The following is a 7822-nucleotide window of genomic DNA, read 5'->3' as shown; positions in this document are numbered from 1 at the left end:
TGCTCTCTCTGAAAAGTCAGTGGGACTATGCATCATACTCCGCTCCGCACTGGGGAGTTCTAAATAAAACTTTACCATTTCCCTATCCAGTTCAGATCTCCCATAGACTCTCTACTGGTTACCCTCACAAACGTCTTCAGTGATTTCCATTTGGCAACTGTTCCCACAGGGTCTGCAAATAGTGGGCATTCTTCAGCCTTCCCCTTTGCCCCTCTCTTCACATTCTTTTGTCTCGCCACCTAGGAGGCAGCAAAGCCGTCCTGTGTTCTGTGTGCATCACAGCTGTCTTAACACTAGCTGTCCAGTTTGGTGAGTCAACAATCCGAAGGCTGTTTTGCAGGGTGCAGCTCCTTGCTGGGAACTGCAAGCAATTTTCACATCTCCATGCAAGGCCTGGCCAAGGTCATCTCTCAGTTGATGCCTGCCTGAGGAAGGAGTCCATGGAGAGGCAAGGAATAACCAGATGATTTCAGTGCATCTGTGGGCTGGGTTAATCAGCTGTGTATTACTTGGCCCCAAATACTAAACCAAATCCATTAAGTTGATCTTGGCCGGCTTGATACTGTTAGCATATTGAAATTCACAATTACGTAGAGCAGGGCTGTGACTCCCAGTGGGAGTTGTGAGTGAACACCTTGCCTAGGGCACAGCTCCTATGATGTTAGGTGCTGGATCTAAGGCAACTGTGAATAATAGGAAAGGCAAACGCGTTGGTCATAATCTGGTAGGATGTCTGACAGCCCTTTTCAAGAGGTGTTATTGCTTTTGGTCATGAGGAGGTGTTGATCCCCCTCAGCAAAGCTTGGTCCCAGCGGTCTCTGCACATGTGACCAACAGTGGAGAGTTAGAGGATTGCTCACGGAGGGGGAGATGAGCAGTACCTTCCAGCTCTGGGGAGAGTAGCTCGTTGGGTCCAGCCTTGCTTCTGCTCTTGGTCCTCTCAAAGGCTCCGTCTCCTTCCCTTTGATTCAAGGAGGGACCCCACTGAAAAGAGGACCCGAGCAGAGACGACACAGCTGTTGGAATGGAAAGTGAGACCGGGAGTTCAGAACAAGGACCTCTCTGTGGGCCTGCACTTCTTTGCCCTCTGAGCTCGAGGGCCTTCCTCTGATCCTTCCTGCTGTTGTACGGAGAGCCCATGCTTGCTGATCCCGCGGGCACGTGAGGCCCAGCAAGCGGGCCTATGTTAGTTTTACCACAGGACTAACAGAGTTGGGTCCTCTTAAATCCTACCTCCGTCACTCCAACCCTGCCCCCATGATGGCAGGGAACCATGTGTATTAAAGACACTCAGCATTGTAACCCATGGACTAGGAAATATCTTGGTCTTGCTTGAAATATCTCAGACTATGCTTCAAGGAATACCAACTTTATATTCTTGGAAGAATCCCAAAACAACTCGCCCCAGAATTTTGTATACTTTTTTTTAACCCATGGCTGAGAGGAGAGTTAGACCTTGCCCTTCTTGCTTCTGTCTGCTGACCCCCTGGCCCCGCTAATTTTAGTTTTCAGTTCTAGGTTCTGCATTCTCCCGGGTTCTTGGCTCTCCCGTGCTCCCTGCTGTCAAAGGAAGGATGGGTCAGCCAGGCTCTAGCCTCTCACACCCCTCCCTCCCACCCCAGCTGTGCTGCCTGGTGCCCCTCAGAGGCAGGCTGTCAGAGCCATGGTCTTGAGACACTGCCCTCTTCCCCTAATATTCCTTATTGCTTTGTGTCTCAGTCAGCTCGGGCACCATAACAAAACACCACAGACTGGTTGGCTTAATAGAAATTTCACAATTCTGGAGGCTGGAAAGTCCAAGATCAAGATCCAGCAGCGTTCAGTTTCTGGAAAGGACTCTCTCCTGCCTTCACACTATGTCCTCACGTGGTAGAGAAAGAGAGCACTAGCTCAGTGCCCTCTCTGGTGTCGTTAATCCCATAATCCCACCACCAGGACCCCTGCATCATGACCTAATTACCTCCCCCAAGCCTCACTTCCAGATGTGGTCACATTGGGACTAGGGCTTCAACATAAGAATTTGAGGTGGGGGTGGAGAACAAACATTGTGTCCCACCTGCCAAATAACACTTTGCAATCTACCATTTTAAAACTATCCATATCCATAACATTCCATTCACTGTCATTTAAAACTTGGGGTGAGGTTGAAGCACCATTATCCTTTTATAATGTGGTTTTCCACCCCACCATTAAACAGGTAACTCTTAGACCCTTCTAATGTAATACAGGGAACACACCAGAGATGGGATGATTCTTGGTGAAGAGAAGGAACAGTATGTCCTGAAAATCTACAGAGAGTCCCGCTGCCCCTGTGGAGCTGTCAGCCCTCCTCCCCCAGTTAGCTTCAACTTCTGCTTGGGTTAGAAACAACCAGAAGCTCTAATATATTAAGAAAGACAAGCACTGAAAAGGTGACGCCCCCACTCTTGTATTCCAGAAGAAATGAAAGAATTTTTAAAAAGAGATTTTTATTTATTTATTTATTTATTTGAAGGAGAGAGACACAGTGAGAGAGGGAACACAAGCAGGGGGAGTGGGAGAGGGAGAAGCAGGCTTCCCGCCGAGCAGGGAGCCCGGTGCGGGGCTTGATCCCAGCACCCTGGGATCATGACCTGAGCCGAAGGCAGATGCTTAACAACTGAGCCACCCAGGCGCCCCGAGAAATGAAAAAATTTTCTAAATGAGAATCTTTACAGATCTAAAGTCTTTAGTCCTTAAAGAGAAGTGTGGGCCACTATCTCACTCTCTTCTTTGGGAATTCATCTTTGCCCATGATTTTTTTCTATTCGGTAGAATGGCCATGGGTTTCTATATTCCCATTTCTAGAATATATTTTTCATGAGTGGGGATAATGTCTTATTTTTTTCTAAAGATTTTATTTATGAGAGAGAGACAGAGAATATGAGTGGGGGGAGCGGCAGAGGGGCAAGCAGACTCCCAGCTAAGCAGGGAGCCCAACTCGGGGCTCGATCCCAGGACCCTGAGATCATGACCTGAGCCAAAGTCAGATGCTTAACTGACTGAGCCACCCAGGCGCCCCTAATTTTTTATTTTGAGCTTGATACCATGTTAGGAAGAATGATGTGGTTTCACTCTAGTCCCGTAGTTTGTGATTTGTGGCTTAGAATCCCAGTTGGAAGGAAATGATTGACCAGGACGCCCCGCTTTTTGTGAAGTTTAGAGGCATGGTCAAGTATAACAGCCTCAGGCATGATTCAGAAGGCAGGGCCTGAGCAGGCTACTTTGTGAAGTAGTGAGCTCCCCATTCATGGGATGACTGTTCAGTCGATCAGAAGCCTCCACTACGGTCACTTGCAATGGAGACTACTTCTGGTTCTTGAATTAGCTGGGAGTTTGGAATACAGTGATCTCAGAGACCGTGTCCATTCTAAAATACCATGTTTCCATGACCACACAGCAGAGCTATATACATGAGCCATAGAAGCCTTGCACAGAAGAAGATTGTTTTCCACAAAGGAGAAGAAAATGGAGTGATTAAGTTGTAACTGCACTCTGTCTTAACTTTCAGATTCACGGGCTTCTTCCCCATGTGACCGTCTCTTTATACCTATCTTCATCAACTCATGCAGAATGTGGATTATTTTTCACTTAATATTTATATTACAAAAGCAATAAAACAGCAAATAAAAGTAGTAGGGGGAAATTACCAAAAATATCATTACTTCATCATAACAGTTATCTTGATATAGTCCTTTCCATCTTAGTATGACTATTTATAGTTAATCATAGTGCATATATGTTATGTCTCTTTATTTGAAACATTCAAATGTTTTTTCCTATTGCTGCATAGTCTTTGGAATTATTAAAAATAATAATTGACCAGACTACTCTGTCAGGTGAATATAACACAGTGCATATTCCTAGCTTTGTTAAACATTTATGTGGTGTCCAGTTTTTCAACATACTGTAATGATAAATAATCAGTAAATCTTCTTGCCCATTATTTTGAATTATTTCTTGGGATTGGAGACGTTCAGTTTGAGTATTAGGTAAAAAACAGGCACATTTTTATGGCTTTTGGTAGATGATGGCAAATTGCTCCCAGAGGGCCATAACCACACCAGTTTATACCGTCCCTCTGATTTCACCTCACCTTACCAGCAAGGGGTATTTTCATTTTCAAATTGCTAGGTAACTTGTTCTGGTTTACATTTCTTTTAATACAAACAAGAGTGGATTGTTTTTTTATATGGTTTATTGTCTGAAAGTCATCTGTGGTGTCCTTCGCCCATTTATCTTATGAGAGCTTAATGTCCTTATCAAGTTGTGCGAAATACATGTGTGAATTGATTTTTCCAAATAAAGATATTAACCATTTTTCCTAAACCACATCTTTCCAGTTTGCCTCTTTTGTTTATATTATGGCTTACCCACAAAATTATCCAATTTTTATAGTGGAATATATCAATAATTTTGTGAGTTTTGGCTATTGGTTCTATAACATTGCGACGGGCCGGTGGGGGAGCTGACCCCGGCGGTTTGCTCCGCTCCGTGGGGGAGAGATGGGGAGGCGCTGGGCCTGGGCTGAGGTAGGAAGGAGCCCGCCCCTTGACGCCTCCCGCGACGCTAGTCCCTGAGCCGTGATGCAAGCGTGGGTCCTACTCTCCACGGTGCTCTGATACCTCACTGGAGGTGGGTGGCAATGTTCTTCTGAACGTACCGGGAAAGGCCTCATTTATGGCAAGCCCGGACCCCCAGTGAAAATATATGTAAAATTACATCACAATAGCCCAATCCTTGCCTGTATGGATTTTAAACATGCTAAAAAAGAAACAGTGGACCCCACCTACTTATGGATTGGGCCTAATGAAAAGCCATTAACAGGAAATAATCAAATAAATATAACTAAAACAGGAAAGCTGATGATGGAAGATTTTCTGGAGGCTTTGTCTGGACTTCACTTACACATGTACTCTTTCTTATAAGACTGTCAGAGCGGAAACTCAAGAAGAAACGATAGTAAAGCAGAGATATGACTTTATGATCTTTGCCTATCGGGAACCTGATTATTCATATCAGATGGCTGTACGTTTTACCACAAAGTCTTGTGAAGGAAGATACAATGACCTGCTTTTTAGAGTGCTGAAGAAAATCTTGGATAATTTAAGCTCTGATTTGTCATGCCATGTCATAGAACCATCATATAAATGCCATTTTGTTAAAATTCCCAAACATGGCCTCATGCATGAGCTATTTATAGCCTTTCAAGTTAATCCTTCTGCACCAGGGTGGAAAGGTGCATGCAATAATTCTGCTGACTGTGAAGATATCACTAATCATAATACCCTCCAGTGGTTTGTAGTCCTGGGACTTTTAGTCCTGATGCTGATGTTACTTGTCAGAGCTGCATTTCCATCCGCATTTATGGAGCTAAATCTTGCACATAAACTTCAAACAAAAATCATCTTATGAAGACTAGAGGTGAAAGTATTGTTCCTTGCTTGTGGAGGTGGGGAACATAAGATAATTTGTTCACATCCCGGAGCATCAGAGATCCATTAAGTAAGACCAATAAGACCAAAACATTGGAAAACATACATTTTAGAAACTTTCAAATGATAGTTGACATCGCATTTCTAAGAAGGAATCTAGTATCTCCAGTGGACAAAGGAAAGTGTATTAGTGGATGATTTTCAATGAAATATGTTTTGCTGTCTACAAACTGAATCTGTTGCTCTGTACCTAAGCCTGTTTTAAGATCAAGAAGAGTAGCAAAGTATAATATAATAAAAACTTTATACTTTCCATATATTAATTTGTTTGAAATCACTCTGATATGATATAAGGCATATATATTACCTTTGTAATTAGAACCAAAAAAGTTGTTTCTTTTGGTCCCTTTGCTTTTAGTTTGTTTTTTAAATAATTAGTCTTAAAAGTATAGTGTTAGATTTATAGAATAATTGAGCAGATATTACAGAGAGTTTCGTATACCCTCACCCCTCCCCAATTTCCCCTACTATTAACCTATTGCATCAGTGTGATACATTTGTTACAAGTAATGAACCAAAGTTGATACTATTATTAACTATAGTAAAGCAGAGATACATTAAGGTTCATTCTTTGTGTTATACAGTTGTATGGGTTTTGACAAATGCATAATGCCTTGTGTTTACCATTACAGTTTCATACAGAATAGTTGCACCACCCTAAAAATCCCTTATGCTTTACTTATTCATCTCTCCCTCTTGCTCCAGAACCCTTGACACCACTGATTTTTTTTAATGTCTCTCTGGTTTTGCCTTTGCCAAAATGTCATGTACTTGGAATTATACAGTATGTAGACTTTTCAGGCTGGCTTCTTTCACTTAGCAATATACATTTAAGGTTCCTCCATGTCTTTTTGTGACTTGATCATTTTTTATTGTTGAATAATATCCCATTGTATGGATGTATGAAGGACACCTTGGTTGCTTCCACGTTTTTGGTGACTATGAGTAAAGCTGCTGTAAACATTTAAAAAAAATTTCAGTCTTAGTCTCCATTATTATTGTGATTTTTATCTTTAAAAAAGATATTTGACTTTAATCCATCTGAAATTTATTCTGGTGTGAGGCATATCAAACCAATCACATCTTCTCTTTTTAAAAAATGTTAATAATTCCAACACCATTTATTGAGAGATCCTTTCCTTTTTCCATTTTCTTCTGATATCTCCCTTATCACATTAAATATCTATACATATATAGTAGGATTCTGACCACCTACTTAATTCCAGTTTTTTCTTGTGCCAGTACCACAGTTTTAAGTATTGTTACATAATGTGTTTTAAGGACTTGCTCCTCCTCTTGGTTACTGCAGTTCCCTCTCATTTTTTAAAAAGATTATTTAGAGAGAGCAAGCGTGCGCTCATGAGCAGGGGGAAGAGCGGAGGGAGAGAGAATCCCTAGCAGACTCTGTGCTGAGCCCAACACAGGGTTCGATCTCACGACCCTGAGATCACGACCTGAGCTGAAATCAAGAGTCGGACGCTTAACCGACTGAGCCAACCAGGCGCCCTCTCCTCATTTTTAAAAAATATCATTCCCAGTTTTATTCTTCGATATTAATTTGAGATCCATTTTATCAACTTCCAAAACACCCTCTGGATTTGGTTTGACTGCATCCATTTGGCAGTAATAATTATTCAGTCCATACATTAATTTGTGGAGAATTGACTTCTTTGCAGTATTTAATTACATGGTAGGTCTTTTCTGTCTCAATGTGCAGAGGCATGCTAGGGGCAAGGACACAGAGGGAGGCTGGGATTGTTGGGGACACACGTGTTGGGAGGACTCAGAGGGCTGTACCTGGGCTGGGCCATGCATGCCTGCATGCCGACCTGTCTGCCAGAGAGGGAATCCAGGCGAGGGACACGGTGTATCCTGCCGAGGTCAGGAGACCTGGAGACTCCGATACCTGGCATATTGTTAGCCCGTTCTGCGCAGGGCCTCGGCCCCCGAGGATCCTTCCAGCTCTAAAACCCTCTTCGCCTCTGCCCCGTGTGGTGGAAGACCCCGCAGTGCCGTTCCTGCTTCACCTCTGCTAGACCACGAGGGGGGCGGGCGGTGGGGGGGAAGGCGGAGACCCTTCTCCAGGATCCTATGGATCCTAGCAGCCTGCCAAGTGCCGACCCCTCACAGGTGTTCCGTGCCGGCGGGGAGAAGGGGCGGAGGGCGAACCCGTGCAGCCCCAGTGTAGAGAAGAGTTTTGTCTTAGCTGATGCGTTTCAGTGCACCCGGTCTCAGACTGCAGTGTAAACAGAAATCACCCAGAGACCGTGTGACTCTGCAGCTCTCTGAGGAGTAGGTCTGGACGGTGT

The 7822-nt window shown here is 43.6% G+C and overlaps 1 pseudogene; it reads left to right on the top strand.

Annotated features, from left to right (window-relative positions):
* Positions 1-4604: 4604 nt before the first annotated feature.
* LOC123323177 lies at positions 4605-7549 on the top strand (annotated as a pseudogene).
* The last annotated feature ends 273 nt before the right edge of the window (positions 7550-7822 follow it).

The sequence above is a fragment of the Neomonachus schauinslandi genome, chromosome 11, assembly GCF_002201575.2.
Source record: "Neomonachus schauinslandi chromosome 11, ASM220157v2, whole genome shotgun sequence".
Lineage (NCBI taxonomy): Eukaryota > Metazoa > Chordata > Mammalia > Carnivora > Phocidae > Neomonachus > Neomonachus schauinslandi.
Note: the sequence above shows the minus strand (reverse complement) of the source record. Positions and strands in the feature narration are given on the sequence as shown.